Source organism: Lathamus discolor, chromosome W (genome assembly GCF_037157495.1).
Source record: "Lathamus discolor isolate bLatDis1 chromosome W, bLatDis1.hap1, whole genome shotgun sequence".
NCBI lineage: Eukaryota > Metazoa > Chordata > Aves > Psittaciformes > Psittacidae > Lathamus > Lathamus discolor.
The window spans coordinates 21,294,238-21,312,662 of record NC_088908.1 but is presented as its reverse complement, the minus strand read 5'-3'; the positions used below and the strand labels follow the sequence as shown (position 1 = coordinate 21,312,662).

The 18,425-nt window shown below is 39.9% G+C and overlaps 1 pseudogene; it reads right to left on the bottom strand.

Moving 5' to 3' along the window:
- The window catches only part of LOC136004438 (lon protease homolog 2, peroxisomal-like), a 62,577-nt pseudogene that overhangs the window by 37,337 nt on the left and 6,815 nt on the right, over nucleotides 1-18,425 (bottom strand).

Here is an 18,425-nt window from a genome sequence, read left to right as displayed (position 1 = left end):
GTGTTTCCACCCCTGGGGCAGTCGGTTCCAAGTGTACTGGATGCCCCTCCAAGTAAAAGCAAACTGTGGCCTGCATTCTGCAGCCAAAGGAATTGAGAAAAATGCATTGGCAATATCAGTTGTGGCATCCCACTTGGCTGCCTTTGACTCCATTTCATAATGAAGTTCTAGCATGTCTGGTACGGTAGCACTCAATGGTGGTGTGACTTCTTTCAGGCCATGATAATCTACTGTTAGTCTCCACTCTCCGTTAGACTGTCAAACTGGCCATATGGGACTATTAAAGGGTGAGTGGGTCCTACTCATCACTCCTTGGCTCTCCGGTCTAAATATCAGCTCATGGATGGGAATCAGGGAGTTTCAATTGGTGCTATATTGCTACTGGTGCACCGTTGTGGTCGTGATTGGCACTTGTTATTCTTAGACCTTCTGCAACCCTAGAACAGAATGATCCTCTGAGAGACTAGGCAAGGTGGACAGCTGGTAATTCCCACCGTCTCCAAGGCAGCATTATTAAAAGACCATTGTGACCCTTTTGGGTCTTTGAAGTACTGTCTCCTGAGTTAGTCTATGCCAAGCATGCATGGATCCTCTGGACCAGTCACAGTGGGGTGCTTTTGCCACTTCCTCCCAGTCAGACTGATTTCAGCTTCCAGTACAGTCAACCCTTGGGATCCTCCTGTCACTCCAGAAATATAGATGGGTTCCACCCCTCGACAGCTTGATGGCATCAGGGTACACTTTGCACCGGTATCTCCTAGAGCCTTATACTTCTGTGGGACTGATGTTCCAGGCCATCTGATCCACAAGGTCCTGTAAATCCCATTGTCCCCTACCTCCACCTGGCTGGAGGCAGGGCCCCTCAAATAGTGATCACAACGTCGGACACTTAAGTCTTGTTGACAGGGTTTAGTCTTCGTTATCACAGGAGCTGGAATAAAATCAGCTCTTCCACTCCATCTGGGAACCTCCTCACCAGAGACTGAAGCTGCAGCTTTCATGGGATGATCAGCCTTGACCTTTGTTCTCTTCAATTCACGCACCCGTTCCTCCAGAGCTGAGGTAGTTTTTCCATCCCACTTCCTCATGACTTCTCTGTGATCCTACAGGTAAAGCCATAGCGTGGCCCATGGTGTATACCTCCTGTATCTTCTCTCTCGAGCAGTAGGATGCCTTTTGTTAATAGCTGAGACATGGATTGGTACATGTAGGGAGCTGGATAGGTCAGATAGATAATTTCTCAATTGTTTGAACTCCTGAGACAGTTTTTCCACAGCTGAAATGATGGAAGGGGTGAGATTATCTTCGAGCTCTCGGAGTTGACAAATCATTTCATCCACTGTTGGCGGTGCTATGTCATTCCAGGTTATTGCTGCCAATGAGTGGGCATATGATGACGGTGTACTCCGTGTAATTTTCTGCCTTATGGGTCATGTACATTCGACTTCATCTGGATTTATGGGTCCACTCCCCGCATCCGGCCTGCGATATATCATCTCTACAATGGCTGATTCTCTCAGAGTCTGGATGCCTTTCTCTAGTGTGGTCCACTTGGCCGAATGACTCATAACATCATCCTTGTATGGAAACCTTTCTTTCACAGCTGCCAAGAGCCACCTCCAAAGGCTGAGGGACTGTTTCTCTTTTGAAATTGCTTTGTCAATTCCCCCTTCCCTAGAAAGTGATCCCAGCTGCTTAGCTTCTGTACTTTCTTGTTCGTGACCGTCAGCCCCATTGTCCCAGCATCGGAGCAACCAGGTGATGATGTGTTCCCCTGGTTGACAGTTAAAATCTTTTTGCATATTCGATAGCTCTGTTGAGGTCCTGGGTCAAGAAGTCTTCTTCCTCTCCCTCTGATTCACTTAATAATAACTCTTGCTGGATGAAGCCTTGTGTGGGATGGTTGAGTGTGAGGTGTCCCTGCCTATGGAAAGGGGGTTGGAACTAGATGATCTTGAGGTCCTTTCCAACCCTAACTATTCTATGATTCTGTGATTTTTATTGTTCAGATACTGTCCCATGTAGTAAGTGCATTGGTTCTTCATCTTTCTTTGCTGTACAGATTGCTTTTGTGCCTCTTTTTTGCTTTTTCCCTTGCGTACAGGGGCAACCGATATTGGCACAAATTGGTCCTCTGATTTAGCTGCAGTGATTATCACTGTGGTTGGAGTGGCTGCAGTATGTTAACAGGGATTTGTATGTATATGCCAAGACCCACCTCATTGCCATGATTTGTCCCTCCCTGGTATGACCAGGGTGACAAGACACCTCATTTAAGTGTTTTACTAATTTTTTCTGGATTTTGCACTTGTTCAGTGATGAAGTTCCAAAGCACCGGAGGGGCCCACTGGCCTAGATAGTTGCCCATACTATACCACACACCCTGCTACTCATGACTGTCCAGCATCAGAGAAAATCTCTTGGTCCTCCTATATCATCGTCTAACCCAAGACAAGACTCAAAGCCAACTCTGCTTAACTTTCGAGATCAGACAAAATGGTTGTGGGTAAAACACACTCTGTATGTGTGCCAACATGGTGATCCTCATCACAATCAGCAGGCAGGTCTCAAGGGTACCCAAAGGCCATTCAAAACCTTCAGAACTCTCAAATGGTGCTGTAAATAGTCGGGGGGGGGGGGGGGGCTGGGACAGTAAGGGAATATCTCCTTCATTGGTTGACCACCTGAGGAGGGTGTCCTGGGTTTACAAATAGCCGTTTTTCTCCTTCTTAGTAGCTGGTGCAAGCTCTGTGTTTTGACTTCCAGCCTGGGAAGAGAGCTGATAACACCGATTGTTTTTAATTGTTGCTAAGTAATGTTTATTCTGGCTAAGGACTTTGTAAGTCTCATGCTCTGCCAGGGACGAGGGGAGGCCGGGAAGAAGCAGAGACAGGACACCTGACCCAAGCTAGCCAAAGAGGTATTCCATACCACAGTACGTCATGCCCAGGGAGGTAACTGGGAGTTACCCGGAAGGGCACGGTCTCCCTTCTGGGGGTCGAACTCATTTGGCGGTGGTATCGTATTCTCTTCTCTTGTTATTTTCTCTTATCATTATTATCATTGGTGGTAGCAGTAGTGATTTGTGTTATACCTTAGTTACTGGGCTGTTCTTAACTCAGCCTGTGGGAGTTACGTTCTCTCAATTCTCCTCCCCATCCCTCCAGGAGCGGGAAGGGTTGGGGAGCAGGGAAGGAAAGAAAGAGGGTGAAAAAAAAGGGGGGGGAGTGAGTGAATGAGCTTTGTGGTTGGGTTTAAACCACGACAGAGGGGAAAAACATGTGTAATTGCTAAACACTTCTATTATATACCTCCTAAAGTATAGACGTGGTGACCACATTGGGAACATAAGCCAGATCAGTTTCATAATCAATAATTCTGTTGTATTACAAGTCATTACCATAAAGTACAGTGAAACAAGAACCTTAGCCCAAGCCCCCCATCTGATAAACACTAACAGAGCAAATACCGGCTGTAAGTAAGTTATGACATGATGAAACTCCGAGATCAAGAGCAACAACTTTGAGAGCCAATAAATAAGCATTGTGATGAGTGACTATTAATTCAAAACAATAAATGCTTATCACAAATATGATTAGACACACTGTGGTCAGATCTGTCATCTCAACCCTTTGTGCCCCGTGTTGGGCGCCAAAAATGAACTGTCATGGTTTAAACCCAGCTGGCAACCCAGAAACACCCAGCCACTCGCTCACACCCCCCCTTTCCTCCCCCTGCTCCTGGAGGAATGGAGAAGAGAATCTAAAGAATGTAACGCCCACGGGTTGAGATAAGAACAATCCAGTAACTAAGGTATAACACAAAACCACTACTGCTACCACCAGTAATAACAAAGATAAGGGAAATAACAAGGGAAGAGAATACAACTGCCTACCACTCGCCGACCAATACCCAGCCTGACTCAAACACTGATCTTGCCCTTCTGAGTAACTGCTCCCAGTTTATATACTGGGCATTACACTCTGTGGTATGGAATTCCTCTTTGGCTAGCTTGGGTCAGGTGTCCTGTCTCTGCTTCCTCCCGGCCTCCCCTCATCCCTGGCAGAGCATGAGACTCAAAAATTCCTTGGTCAGACTAAACATTACTTAGCAACAACTAAAAACATCAGTGTTATCAGCGCTGTTCCCAGGCTGAAAGTTAAAAACACAGCACTACACCAGCTACTAAGAAGGAGAAAAATGACTGCTACTGCTAAACCCAGGACATACACATACCTCCAACACCAGCTGACTGGGTGCAGGAGAAGCTCTTACTTTTAGGTCACAGAGACTAGCTCCACTAGAAGCCTAACTCATGCAGCCCTGGTGTGCTGCTGCCTTCCAGGCTGTCAGATGGAACCACTACCCCAACACAGAACAGCCCTCCTTTATTGCATCCTGTGCAGCACATGTTCTGACATTACACTTTTTTTTTTTTTTTTTTTTTTACTTTGATTTATGTCTATTATGGCTTTGCTCAATCATATAAATATAAAATGGTTTGGGTTGGAAGGGACCTTTAAAGATCACCTAGTCCAATCCCCTGCCATAGGCAAGGTTATCTTTCACTAGACCAGGTCATTGCTTAATTCACAAAACTGACTTTCCTTGTTTGCTTAGCAGCCAGTTCAGAAAACAGCATATACAGTCCTTGCTGAGTGGTAAAACCTCAGATCATTTCCATATAACAACTTCATCTATGGCTTTTGTCTTGAAATATACTTACACAGGGCTCTGCTCTTTCCTTTGTTGGATGAGATACTGCTAAGGTGTCCTGACCAGTAACCACTTGCAGCAAAAAATACCTCAAAGATCAAATTATTAGGCATTTTCAGAAATCCCTACAGGTGTGATATATTCTTCAGAAAGTGCTATAAATATACATAAGTATATTTTGCATCCAATATACTCAAGTATCATCAAGGAAAGGGACCATATAATTAAAGCAATATTTATGGATTCAAAAGTGTGCTCCTTCCTTCCTCCCTCCATTTATAGTATGATTGTATTCCTTACCTATACGATTGTTTCCTTGCAGAATTTCCTTTTCTCTGTTTTCTTTACAATTGTGTTTTCTATACAAAAAAGTGAACTGTAATGGGGACCATATAAATATCAAAGCCTCAAAATTTTTTTTAAACCACAGCTGGTTGTTTTTATGAATAATCTCAAGAACTTAAACATCATTTGTACTAGGCCTACACTTCACATTTACTTAAGTGACTGTATACAGAAGGAGAATGTAAACAGGGAGTCATTTCCCCACAGAATTTGATCCAGATGCAAAAGGCTAATTACCATTTTCAAGAGCCCAAAGCAATATTTTAGTGAAACATTTATCAGAGAAACGAAAAATACTTGAACAATCCAGATGTTTCTAAGGCTCTGTGGCAGTTTTCTGGGAGTGCCTCCCTGCCCTGAGACTGTCATTAAGAAAAGCATTGTACACATGCGTACAGTAAAGATATTTCTTCCCACCCCAAAAACATAGGCCTAAGATACATTCAAATAGATAGTTTACATTATGCAGGAATGTATACTGAGCTTCAAGACTTCTGTACCATATTCATTTTACTTTCAACTAAGAAACTGTCTTCCTTTGCATATTGATGCATGCACAATCATTGAAGATCCAGTAATTTAAACAATTGCAGAAAAACTCTAATCACTGATCTGACTGAACATTAAGAGGTGTTCTGTGCTGCAAAAGTAATTTTCATAATGGATGAAGAGAAAATGTCTCCTTTCACAAGATACAAACTATCCTCTTATTAATCCTGATATATAAAGGCCTTTTTACAGCTTTTTGCAGTGCAATTATCTCTAATGCCTTCATACAGTATCTAAGAAAACAAACATTCTACATCACTATTACTATATGTCCTGGGTTCAGCAGTAGCAGTCTGTTTTTCTCCTTCTTAGTAGCTGGTGCAGCGCTGTGTTTTGACTTTCAGCCTGGGAACAGAGCTGATAACACCGATATTTTTAGTTGGTGCTAAGTAATGTTTACTCTAAGGACTTTGTGAGTCTCATGCTCTACCAGGGACGAGGGGAGGCCGGGAGGAAGCAGAGACAGGACACCTGACCCAAGCTAGCCAAAGAGGTATTCCATATCACAGCACGTCATGCCCAGGGAGGTAACTGGGAGTTACCCGGAAGGGCACAGGCTTTCTTCTGGGGGTAGGACTTGTTTCAGCAGGTGGTATCTTATTCTCTTCCCTTATCATTATTATCATTGGTGGTAGCAGTAGTGGTTTGTGTTATACCTTAGTTACTAAATTGTTCTTATCTCAACCCGTGGGAGTTGCACTCTTTTGATTCTCCTCCCCATCCCTCTGGGAGTGGGGGAAGGAAGGGAGGGAGTGAGTGAACGAGCTGCATGGCTGAGTTTAAACCACGACACTATAATAACACCAACGTAGGTTTCATTCAGGACTCAAATATAATATTAATTATCCAACAGCCACTAATCTTTCCATTGTACAAAACATGGCTCCATGCACAAATCCCATTACTTTACTCTAAACACTGTCTTAGTCAGATGGCCCTCCTGTTGTTCCAGCATGTGTCTGTATTTTTGTTGAATGACTATTGCTGTACATAATAAATTCAAATACATAAATACTAGCAAGTCTAGGAAACAGAACCCCGCATGCTATTCTTGCAACTTGGACTTCAATTTCAACACTACGGATCTTCAAAACCTGAGTAATTTGATGGGACAATTCATATTTTAAAACAAAATGGAGTTTAAAAACAAATGCTTTTGTTCTATATCAGACTTCATCTAACAATTTTCCATTTCTGCTTGCTCTTATTTCCCCTGGTTCTATGCATACAGCTAAATGAGACAGTCTTCTTGTAAACAAATCAGTAGGTAATTTTAGAGGTCACCTGCCTTATTAAAAGAATCAGAAACTCTTTGAGTTTATATAATCTAAGTAGTAGACCCCATTTCGTAATCTGTAACAATAACAAACGCCAGACTTTTTAGAAAAATATGAATCTTAATTGATATTATCTAATTTTCTATAAAAGCATACAGTGATGTTCCAAAATATAATCACAAACACCAACTTTTTCTTTGAAGGAAAAGACATCTTCATCACCTTTATAGAATTGCTGACTATGAAGAATCTATAAAAATGCAAGTCATTAAGACTTCTATTAATGATGACAAATACATGTTCCCTACCTATGCCAGTTGAATAGCTATAAACCATAGTACAAGTTAAATGACACATTCATCTAAAACAAGACAGTTAAATTCAAGTTTCCAGAAACAAAACTTTTGGTTAAGAACACAGCTTAATCATTTTGAGTTAAGTTGGAGAAATAAGGTAAAGAGTCAAAGAAGTGCCCTTAACAGAGCTCCACACTGCACTGGAGGAACCACCTGCTGATCGATTATTGCTTTACTGCTTCAACAAAAGCAGCATGGTACGAAACTGTTTAAACATTTTACTTGGGGGGGTGGGAGAACAAACAAAAACCCCAAGCCCAAAACCACCATCACCCCCCAAAACAACAAAGCAGCAAACACCCTTCCCACCAAACCCCAAAAAGCCAAACCCCACCCCCCAAACAAAAACAAACAAACAAAAAAAGCCCCCCAAAAAAACCCCAAACAGCAAGTCAAACAGCTGCAGAATCTGCAGCTACTCAGCAAAGGTCAACAATGTTTCTCAGGAATCTGCCTTTGCAAGTTCCCAAAACAAATCAGTCCTGCATGTAAATACTGGATTTGTAATGGAAATGAGTGAATAGGAGAGCCTAAAACTTCCTCAACATGAGGCAATTTCTCAGCTCCTCATAAATCATATTGAAATTAAGCACTAGTAATATGTAAATCTTAAAGACAAAGATTTCTAGCCATACTTGCTGGCCAAGATAGAATATAATAGAAACTAAAGTTTTTAAACAGCTTATAACATACTCCGATTTGCTAAATTCCTATGAAGAGGTCTAAGAAAGAACATAAGCATGAAAGAAAACTTTCAAGTTTGTGGGCAACTAAAGGGAAAATAGCATGTTTTTTCTCAGCTGATATACTAGCAGATGCTCCAGCACATGGCAGACTGATCCAGAATTCTTTTAGCACCTCCAAACTAAGAAACTCCACAAAACTACATTTAGATAGAACAGGATGGGATTCCCCTTATTGACAACAGTCCATGTTCAAAGCCAGGGATAACATGAAACTACATTTTAAAAGCAACTTTCTGTTGTCCAACTTAAATCTCATGTACTACATACTTGGGAAGTATTACTTCCAAAATATTTTCTTTTGGAAAGGAACTCCTTCGTGGGACCCCAATCCTACTAGCACTTGTATACTTCAATTTAATGCTATGTTCATTTTTCCCCACAGGATCAGAAAATTTCTCTTTTCACAAAATAATTACATTCCATCAATTCCCATCTAAAATAACAATGTTTACTTGAAGCACTTGATTTTGAGGTTTGGGGTTTTTTTAGGTAAATTAACATGGTAAAAAAAAAAAGTTTGTATATAAACACAACTTTACATAACATTTATGCCTCTTTGGCCTAAACCAGAAAAGACATTCCAAGCAAATATAGAAAAAGCCACATATCCAAGCTCTGCCAGCACAGATGAGCTCAAACTTAAGTGCCTACAGTCATTCTACCATGGGATATATGCTGTTCAGATTTCATACACTCATTTCACAGTGCTATGGGAGATCCCATGCTGCTGGAAGTGCTGAGTTTTGGCTAGAACATAGAACAGCTCACTTTTTGCAAGAACAGTGATGTTAGCCCCATTCTATTAAAGCCCTTACACTACTAAAACCAAGCAACACATTCCCCCCCAGTCATGCATAATGTTTTGCAAATAAAGTGCATCATGCCCCAGTTGAGGGAGGGAAAGTAAAGGCTTCTTGTTTCAGTTCCCATTGACCACTTCAGTCAAACTTGCATTTAAACTCACAACCAAGTGTTGCTTCATCCACAAAGAGTAGAACAAACTACTGTATTAACTGGTTACAGAAACATTTAAGTATTTTTAAAGCCTTGGTTTCAACATGGATGGAATCCTCATTTAATCTCTTTTAGTTATTAAATATTACCTGTTTTAAATTTCCTTTCAAGTCTGAATTAGGCAAATAATTTTTCATTGAGTTTCAACTGTTGTAACATGATATGATACCTTAGTGCACAGTTGTTGCATTATATTCTCAAGGCAGTTGCACTAAAATAGGAAGGAGAGTTTCACATAACTTTGTGACTCCTAGAATTTCTTCTAGTGTCAAAGATATGTGTCTTATAAATCTTAGATAGCATTTCAGTAAAATATCAGATAGTGTTATTGTACACAAGGATAACCCCCTGAAGAGGTCTGAAAAAGTACTCCATTTGCTTTTGCTGAAGTTCACTGTACAAATTCAACATCTGACGCAAATGAACGCTACTGCACTTGCCAACTTCATCATAAAGCTCAGGAGTCAAAGGAGCCAGGAAGGCAATACAATGCTGCCAGTGCATTCCAGTTATGCAGTTCTGGAAGGTGCTAAATGCAGCTTGACAGCATATCTCCTAGCATCAGTTCTGCTGTGGCAGATATCCTCCATTTTTAGAGCCTACAATCAAACAGTGCCAAAAGCCCAATATTTACAAAGCCTCAAAAACACACAGAATCATAGAATAGTTAGGGTTGGAAAGGACCTTAAGATCATCTAGTTCCAACCCCCCTGCCATGGGCAGGGACACCTCATACTAAAACATGTCACCCAAGGCTCTGTCTAACCTGACCTTGAACACTGTCAGAGATGGAGCATTCACCACCTCTCTGGGCAACCTGTTCCAGTACCTCACCACCCTCACAGTAAATAACTTCTTCCTTATATCTAACCTGAACTTCCCCTGTTTTACTTTGAACCCATCGCCCCTTGTCCTATTTCTACAGTCCATGCTCCACTTAGAGTTAATACTCTGATTTAATCAATATAATGATGGAAATTTTGTGGTTCTATCGCCTAATGTCGTTCAACTTTTATTACAAACCCACAAGACAGAAGGCGCTCAGTGGAACAAACACAATAGGCACCATGTTACTATTCTGATATGCTACAAATCATAAACATATTATGCTTTAGCAAGTTGGAATCTATGAGGCAAGCCTGTAGCTTGCTCTCTCATATTCACCACGTATATATGAATGAACTAACAGTAGAATCTCAATCCCACATCAGTAACTGATAAATGTGTAAAGCAAAAATGAACTACAGGTTGTTTTATACAGATAAAGAAAAAAATAATCAAGAAATAATTCTAAATTAAACTACTAAGAGATGACAACTTGATTACCTATGCTTCCAGTCATTCATTATATGAAATAAAAATTCATCATCGCTATGCACAACTGCACAAATGTCCACTAATCAAAGAAATAAATTTAGGCTACAAATACCATTATTTGCATCAGCTTGCAAGTATTTGGGGATATTTCTGAGCTTTGTTTTAAATGCTTGGTTGTTTCTAACAGACTGAATGAAAACTAAACAAAAATATTTGTTTAATATTTTTACACTCCCAACAAGTGACATATTCAGCTAAAAATACAGCAGGGTATAAGCACACTATTAGTGTAAAATAAACCACATTTTGCAGACTGCACTATTCTATACGTCTTCATAATACCAAAGTTTAACTTTAGAGCCACCTGTCCCTTGGATTCCCTTTTATTAATACAGCTTTTTCTAATGGAAAGTTTCAATTCCAGAAATACAAAGGCAACTCTTCACAGTTCATTTCTTCTGGGCTTACTCCAGATTGTGTCACACAAAAAAGCTAGCATTTTGCCCTCTTCTGAAGCACTTAGCTTGCTGGTTTTACTTAGCTTTGGTAAGTTGCAAGTCCAGTACTAATTTCAGCATTGTAAATACCCCCCTCACTGCATTGAGATGTCTAATACAGTTCCTTTTTGTTCTTTGCTTTAATAGTAAAATGTTTCTTCTTATAGTATCAGGAGCTGTGCTCTGAAACTCTTCCTCTATTTTACCAGAAGGATTGAAGAGCAGAATGACACTTTTTTTTTATTATTCAGCAATCATGTTAGACCTTTTAAGCATATTTTAGACATAGATACCCTTCAGTGCAAATAAATACTTAAAAAATATTACTTGTCAAAATCACTATCAAAAAAACAACAGTAGCAAAGACACCTGATATTGCTCAATGCTAGCAAGCCTGGCCACCACAGCCCAAAGGCTCAGCTCAGCATTCTGAGCAAGTTCAGGTATCACAGAAGTATTGACAAACTCGGTGTTTGACTTCAGAAAAATCCAGCACAGAGAATGTAGACAAGATGCACATAACATAAATGGAAAGCATTAATAAAAACGTCTTAAAAGCTCTTTCTTTTAATGTTGATGGGACTTTTTAAACTGCACACTCATTGCTACAATGAGAGCTCACTTTCTTTAAGCCGAACATTCAGAGAAAGCTGAGCTGAATCCACTTAAGCACACACTGATTTTTCACTCTTCCGGTGTTACACTTTCCACAGATGTTATGATGATCTTAGAAAATTCAAGAAGGTAAAACAAGATTTCACTTTCAGAAGGGAAATACTGACTTAGGGGAAAATGGCATGGTAAAGCTGGAAGACTTAACAGATTTCCAGAGACAAATTACAAGTTTTTACTATGGGTAAAACACTTCATATACTCTACTAATTAACACCCCTGTTTGTACAAGTATCAGTAATACTTCCTCCCCCAGGACTTGCTCTCTGAAAGGGGGAGGGGCACCACTCAAACTTGTATGCTGCTTTATTTTAAAGGAACAGATGAGTCTCCTTATTTGTCCTCCTCTATATCAGTCCAGAACTATTCTAGCTGTACAGATGTTAAAACATAAAGGTTTTTTCGACATCAGCTAAGTTGTAGAATCTTTCACAACATCAAACCAAAAGGGGTCTGTTTAGTATTTTAAGTTTGCGAGTATTCTGGAGCAAAAGTAAGCAGCCATTCTGCAGTTTTTGCTTTCCAGCGTCCTCTGGGACACAGTTGTTCTCTGACAGACTGGCAGTATTTCTTGTCAGAAAGCATCAAATGGGGTCATTGCAGTCTTCAAAAAACAAGCCAAACAAACACCTGACACCCTGCTTGCTATGTTTTACTGAAACTAAGGACTATCCACATTTTAGGAGTTCAACTTCAGATTTGGATTCTGTGCTTACACATTTCTCATCCACCTTGAGCTGCCGACATCTAGTGCTGCAATGAGCACTTTGAAGCCTTCAACAGTAAATTGCTGTGTACAGCGAGATCCCCCATCAGCAACCGGCTGGAATAAAAGCACAACAGACTCTGCTCTGTGTTGTATGTTTCACCAAACACAGTATGGATGTTCATTTTTATAAAAGAGAACACTAATTTGGGGATGAAAATGGAGCAGTCACCAGCTGCACGGGGCACATGAACTGTATTATGGGGCCTGACTTCTTCCTTCCCCCCTTCTATTTCAAGAATAGAAAGAGGTCTGTCTACATTCACTGGTGAAGCAGTTACCTGAGTATCTTTACTTTTTGAGAATTGAATGTTTAGTTTTCATTCAGTCTTTTGGATGACTGGGAATGCTAAATCACTATTGCCTGTATAAACAGGAAACCAGAACAGACTTACTGAAGTTCATAAGTTACCAAAGCTCAAAAATACTTAGAATAGGTGCAGTCTTAAAAGGCACATACAAATAGCCCCTAAACCTTTCTAATTCCAAAGCTCTTCAAGCAGACACTTAGAGTACAACAAAACCACCAGACTGATTTCTGAGCTGGTAGAGCATACACAGCACAGTTAAAGAACCACTTTAAATACAATAACTAAAGCCATACTTAGTCTTCTATTAGAGTAAAAAAAAAAAAAAAAAAAAAAAAAATTGTGAAAAAAAGCTTAGGAAGACAAAAATATACATAAATCATAATTGTATAACTAAGATATGAAACAGATTGTCCTGGGTTCAGCAGTAGCAGTCATTTTTCTCCTTCTTAGTAGCTGGTGCAGCGCTGTGTTTTGACTTTCGGCCAGGGAACAGAGCTGACAACACAAATGTTTTAGTCTAACCAAGGACTTTCTGAGCCTCATGATCTGCCAGGGAGGAGGGAAAAGCCGGGAGGAAGCAGAGACAGGACACCTGACCCAAACTAGCCAAAGAGGTATTCCATACCACAGCACGTCATGCCCAGGATGTAACGGGGAGTTACCCAGAAGGGCTGGCACTGCAGGGTTGGAAGAGGTATCGGTCGGTGCTCGGTCGGGTGGGGTGGGGCGAGTTTTGGGTCGGCTGGTGCCGAGGTGTTATATTCTCTTCTCTTGTTATTTTCCTTATCATTATTATTATTGGTGGTAGCATTAGTGATTTGTGCTATACCTTAGTTACTAAACTGTTCTTATCTCAACCTGTGGGAGTTGCATTCTTTTCGATTCTCCTCTCTGTCCCTCCGGAAGTAGGGGGAGGGCAAGAAGGGGGGGGAGTGAGTGAACGAGCTGTGTGGCTGGGTTTAAACCACGACACAGATCCACTGTACTTCTCAATTACCAGCCTGGCAGACTGAAATTACTTATGTCTCAAGCCTTAATTCAGCACTACTTGAACCATGCTTAGTAAGAATGTCCCTCTATTTGCAAAGCTTTTAAAAACAGAACCCTTAAGGAAGCATAAAAAAAGGAGAAAAGTTTGATAAATCAGCTTCCTAGTGACTATGTTAGAAGTTTCCTTTTTAATAAAACAATCAAAAGATACCTACCTTCTCCTTCACCCACTTCAGCACAATCTGGCTTTGTTTCTTTGTGCTGTCCTTCTGCCACTTTCACTGCCACTGCTCTGCAAATAGCTCCCAGCTTCCAATCCAGAGAGTGGACTCCTGCCTCGAGCATAGAGACAACTGTTTTACTGATGGATATGCTTTGTAAGAGAGATTTCTACTGAATATAAACATGCTTTCATTTAAAAAAATACATTCAAATAAAATGAGATGTGAAAGGCAGTGAGACCTTGGGTTCAGGAAAAAAATGTCATGTGTTTTTATCAAAATAATTGTGGTTTGCTGATAAAATTGTAAAAAAATTTTAAAGAAAGATAAACTACTGAGTGGGAAGAAGACATGACCAACGCCTGGTGCCAAACCTTAGTGAAATGCTAAACAATGCTCCAATAGCACTGAGTTCTTCTCAGATGAATAAAAGTTAAAAGGAAGAATTACTTTGCAACTCAAAATATAGTTTACAAAGTTGAGGAACTGACTGTAAATGAGTATTTTCTTTTAGTCTATGAACTAGAAACACTAGACAATAACACTCACTAAATGCCAAAATGATGTTCCTGGTCATAAAATACTTCAATTAATTGCATATGGTACACTTTTTCTATTGGAAATGAGCTAGTTTCAAGTCCAAAAGATGCTCTGACCAATATATTTGCTCTCATGACCAACAAAAAAAGAAGTTATAATAAATACAAACTATCTAACCACCTTTTTTTAAAAAAAATAATAATTATAATCGTGGCCCATCGAGTCACAAGAAACAAAATAGTAATTTCAATAATTCTATGAAAATGACAGAAATCAAACTTCATTATTTAAAATAAAGATTGCCTGCTGCCAAGACCATTGCTTCTGTCGTGGTTTAAACCCAACCACAAACCTCGTTCACTCACTCCCCCCCCTTCTTGCCCTCCCCCTGCTCCTGGAGGGATGGAGAGGAGAATCGAAAAGAATGCAACTCCCACAGGTTGAGATAAGAACAGTTTAGTAACTAAGGTATAACACAAACCACTACTGCTACCACCAATAATAATAGTGCTAAAGGAAATAACAAGAGGAAAGAATACAACACCTCAGCACCAGCCGACTGATAACTCGCCCCACTCCCCCCAGCTGAGCACCGACCAATACCTCATCCAACCCTCCAGTCCTCCCAGCCCTTCCGGGTCACTCCCCGTTACATCCTGGGCATGACGTGCTGTGGTATGGAATACCTCTTTGGTCAGTTTGGGTCAGGTGTCCTGTCTCTGCTTCCTCCCAGCTTTCCCTCCTCCCTGACAGAGCATGAGGCTCAGAAAGTCCTTGGCTAGACCAAACATTTGAGCAGCAACTAAAAACACTGGTGTTATCAGCTCTCTTCCCAGGCCAAAAAATTAAAACACAGCACTGCACTAGCTACTAAGAAGTCAAAAAATGACTGCCACTGCTGAACCCAGGACAGCTTCACACACAGAACACTGCAGCAATACTAACTTCAAGCATTGCTGTTTATTCATAGTGCCTTGCTAACTGTGTCAACACAAGTGACTGTGAGCCACACTCAGAGCCAGAATGAGGAATTCTCTAAAGAGGGAAGGATAATTCAGTTTAGGCAACAGAGCCAGACAGAGCTCAGGAAAGAGCAGTTCCATAAATTACCAACTGTTTTATTTCTGAAGCTATTAAGGATGACAGGCCTTAAGAAATGTTTTCTGTTATCCCTTTGTAAATGATTTACTAGTTACAAAAAAAGAAGTTACTTAAAGCAATGAATAACAGATTTACCTGGCAATTACATCCAAAGTGGTTACTTGTGGAATCTGTATTTGCTGCAGTCAGGCCATGTTGTTCAAGCTTTTTAGGAATCAAGTGTTTATGTGCAATTTCAATTTTTTCTTCTTGTGTGTGTCCTTCAAAAGAAAAAGCATATGCTTACTAATCTTTTTTTGTTATACACTGCAATATAATCAAATTTCTTACCATTTATAATTGTACCTGTTTGAATTTAACACAAAATACCTCGGCTATAGTTTAAAAGGCTGTTGGTATGATGCATTAAACACTTGTGTTTATTGGGTTTTGTTGGGCTTTTTTCCCCAGTTCCTCTTTTCTTTTTATGTTATTTCTCTTATCATTATTATTATTAGTGGTAGTAGTAGTTTCGCATGGTACCATAGTTACTGGACTGTTCTTATCTCAACCCGTGGGATTTACATTCTCTTCCCCATCCCTCCGGAAGCAGGGTGGGATGAAGCAGGGAGGGGGGAGTGAGAGCAAGCGGCTGTGTGGTTCTGAGTTAATGGCTCAGCTTAAACCACAACACATAGGCATCCTGAGTAGTCTCTTATGATTCTGGCCAGTCTAAATTCTTGGCAGGCTTACTTTAAGGAACAGCTTTAATTTCGGGGAAAACACCCCAACATTTAATGACTTGCAATAGCCACTTTAATGAAAACACTTCAGTGTTACCTGGAACTTGAATAGCTTTCATTCTGGCCAGCAGAGCAAGTGGGATAGTAGCTGTAGTGTTGGATGTAGCTATAAAAAGGACTTGGGACGGATCAAAGGCTACATTTAAGTAGTGATTGGTGAAACTGTGATTTTGTTCTGGATCCAAGACCTTAACAGTAGTGAACACAAAATTGATGTAGTTGCTCAAGTAATAAAAATGTGCCTATTATATTCCATTCAGAGGTCAAATCTGACTTTACATTCATAGAAGGTTATGAATATTTCTAAACCCTGACACTCAATATCCTTCCTCACTCTAATTACTCTGTAACTATTCCACACCACATGCAAAACAAACAAAAAAAAAAGCCATTTTCCCAATTGTTCTTTTTACCCTTTTCTAAAGATGGCTGCAGCATTTCTCCAGTCACCAAGTACCTCCTGTAACTAACTCCATGGCCTTCCACAGCTGGTAAAGAGTAGTTTTTCAAGGACCCTCAGCACCCTTGAAAAAGCAGCCCGTGCAGTCCCATGGACTTATGAATAGAATTCTCTCAAGAAATCATGACTCCAATCCTCATCTGCTGCTGGTAGCTTATCTTATTCAAAGCACACCAGCCTGAGATCTCGCTGTGAAGACCAAGGGGAAAAAAAAAATCCTTATCTCCTGTCATTAAGTCAGCTTTGTCCAGCCTTTTACTAGTAATGTAGTAGTAGTGAAAGCTTTTCTTATTGCCCATGACATTGCATGACTCTAGGTAAGCCCTGACTTTCCCAACACCATCTCTGTATTTTTCTTTTCTCCCCTTAAAATTTCTGATTAAAATAACTGAGACAAAATGAAACAAGCACTGAAGAATAACACCACACAGTCTGACCAACCTCAAAAAGTTGCTCCACAAATAGAACTAGGTTTAAACAAGTGTTGTCTTCCTATTGCTTTTAGTACTCCTTATGTGTGCTAATACAATACTTGCATATATTTAAACTCTTTACTTGACTAAGCTGTTTTTCTGCATTAGGTGATAACGATATATGATGTGGATCACAGGTGCTGTCTTGTAGGTTTAACAGTGGTGAAAACTGGAAGTTCATTGTATATAGCAATCTACATTTGTCTTCTATATTACCACCTACGAACCACCTTCATTCCACACCCTACCCCCCCCTTAAAGTACTGTCATGCTTTTCCTTCCCAAATGATGAATTATCAATGCTACACCAACACGAATAGTTCTCATGTTACAAATAATGGGACCTATGCATTTCCTGAGAAACAGCACACTGCTGTCAAAATAATTTATCTGCCTAGGCCCAAATGAATACACCCCTCGTCTTAAGCAACTTGAATTACAGCCAACAACAGTGCTGATAATTCTAAAAAAATTGAATTGGAGCACTTCTTAGCTGGTTATTAAAGAAACTATACTGAATTTTCATTACTCTTAAAATCTGTTTAGTCTTTGAAAAGTTAAAAATCTTTAGAATAGAAATGTCTTATAATCACAAAAAACCTGGTAAAACTGTTTTTTTAATAGAATTCCAGAAACACAGCATAACATTTTTAAAAACAGAACAATTTGATTTTATTTGTAAGTACTGCACAGATTTAAGACTAATATTTGGAAATGCATTGTGACTGTAATAAAATAGAAGTTATACATTCCCCTTAATAGTGAAATCTTAAAACACACAGAAGCATATGCCTAAATTCTAAAACTATGGTTAGAACTCAGTGAATGTTATTGTTCACTGACTATGAGCTATTTAAAAGCTTATTTTGTTATGCTCTTCAGCAAGCAGCTGGTATCATTTACTCCCTTCTTTACTGATGAAGGCAAAGGCCTTGAAGTATGCAGAGGGACACAACAACAGGCACTGTATCCAAGCACAGCCTCTACAAATCGTCCTCAAAGAAAATAGATCTGTACCAAATATTAGTCCCTCATTCAAAGTCTACTCTTGCAATATTTTTCAAGAATTTATTTAAACAGCAAATCCTAATTCAACTTACCCTCCCCCCCCTTCTTTTTTACACTGATAATACAGTATTTCCAAAAAATTCCAGTCTAATAGATGAAGCAGTTGCAACTTGTTATAAATTGAGACCACAACGGATCATAATCCAATTAAAATTTTATTAATTATAGCAAGTAGAATATGAGCAAAGACAGCGCTGGACGACAGGGGAGTCTGCGCTCCGCCA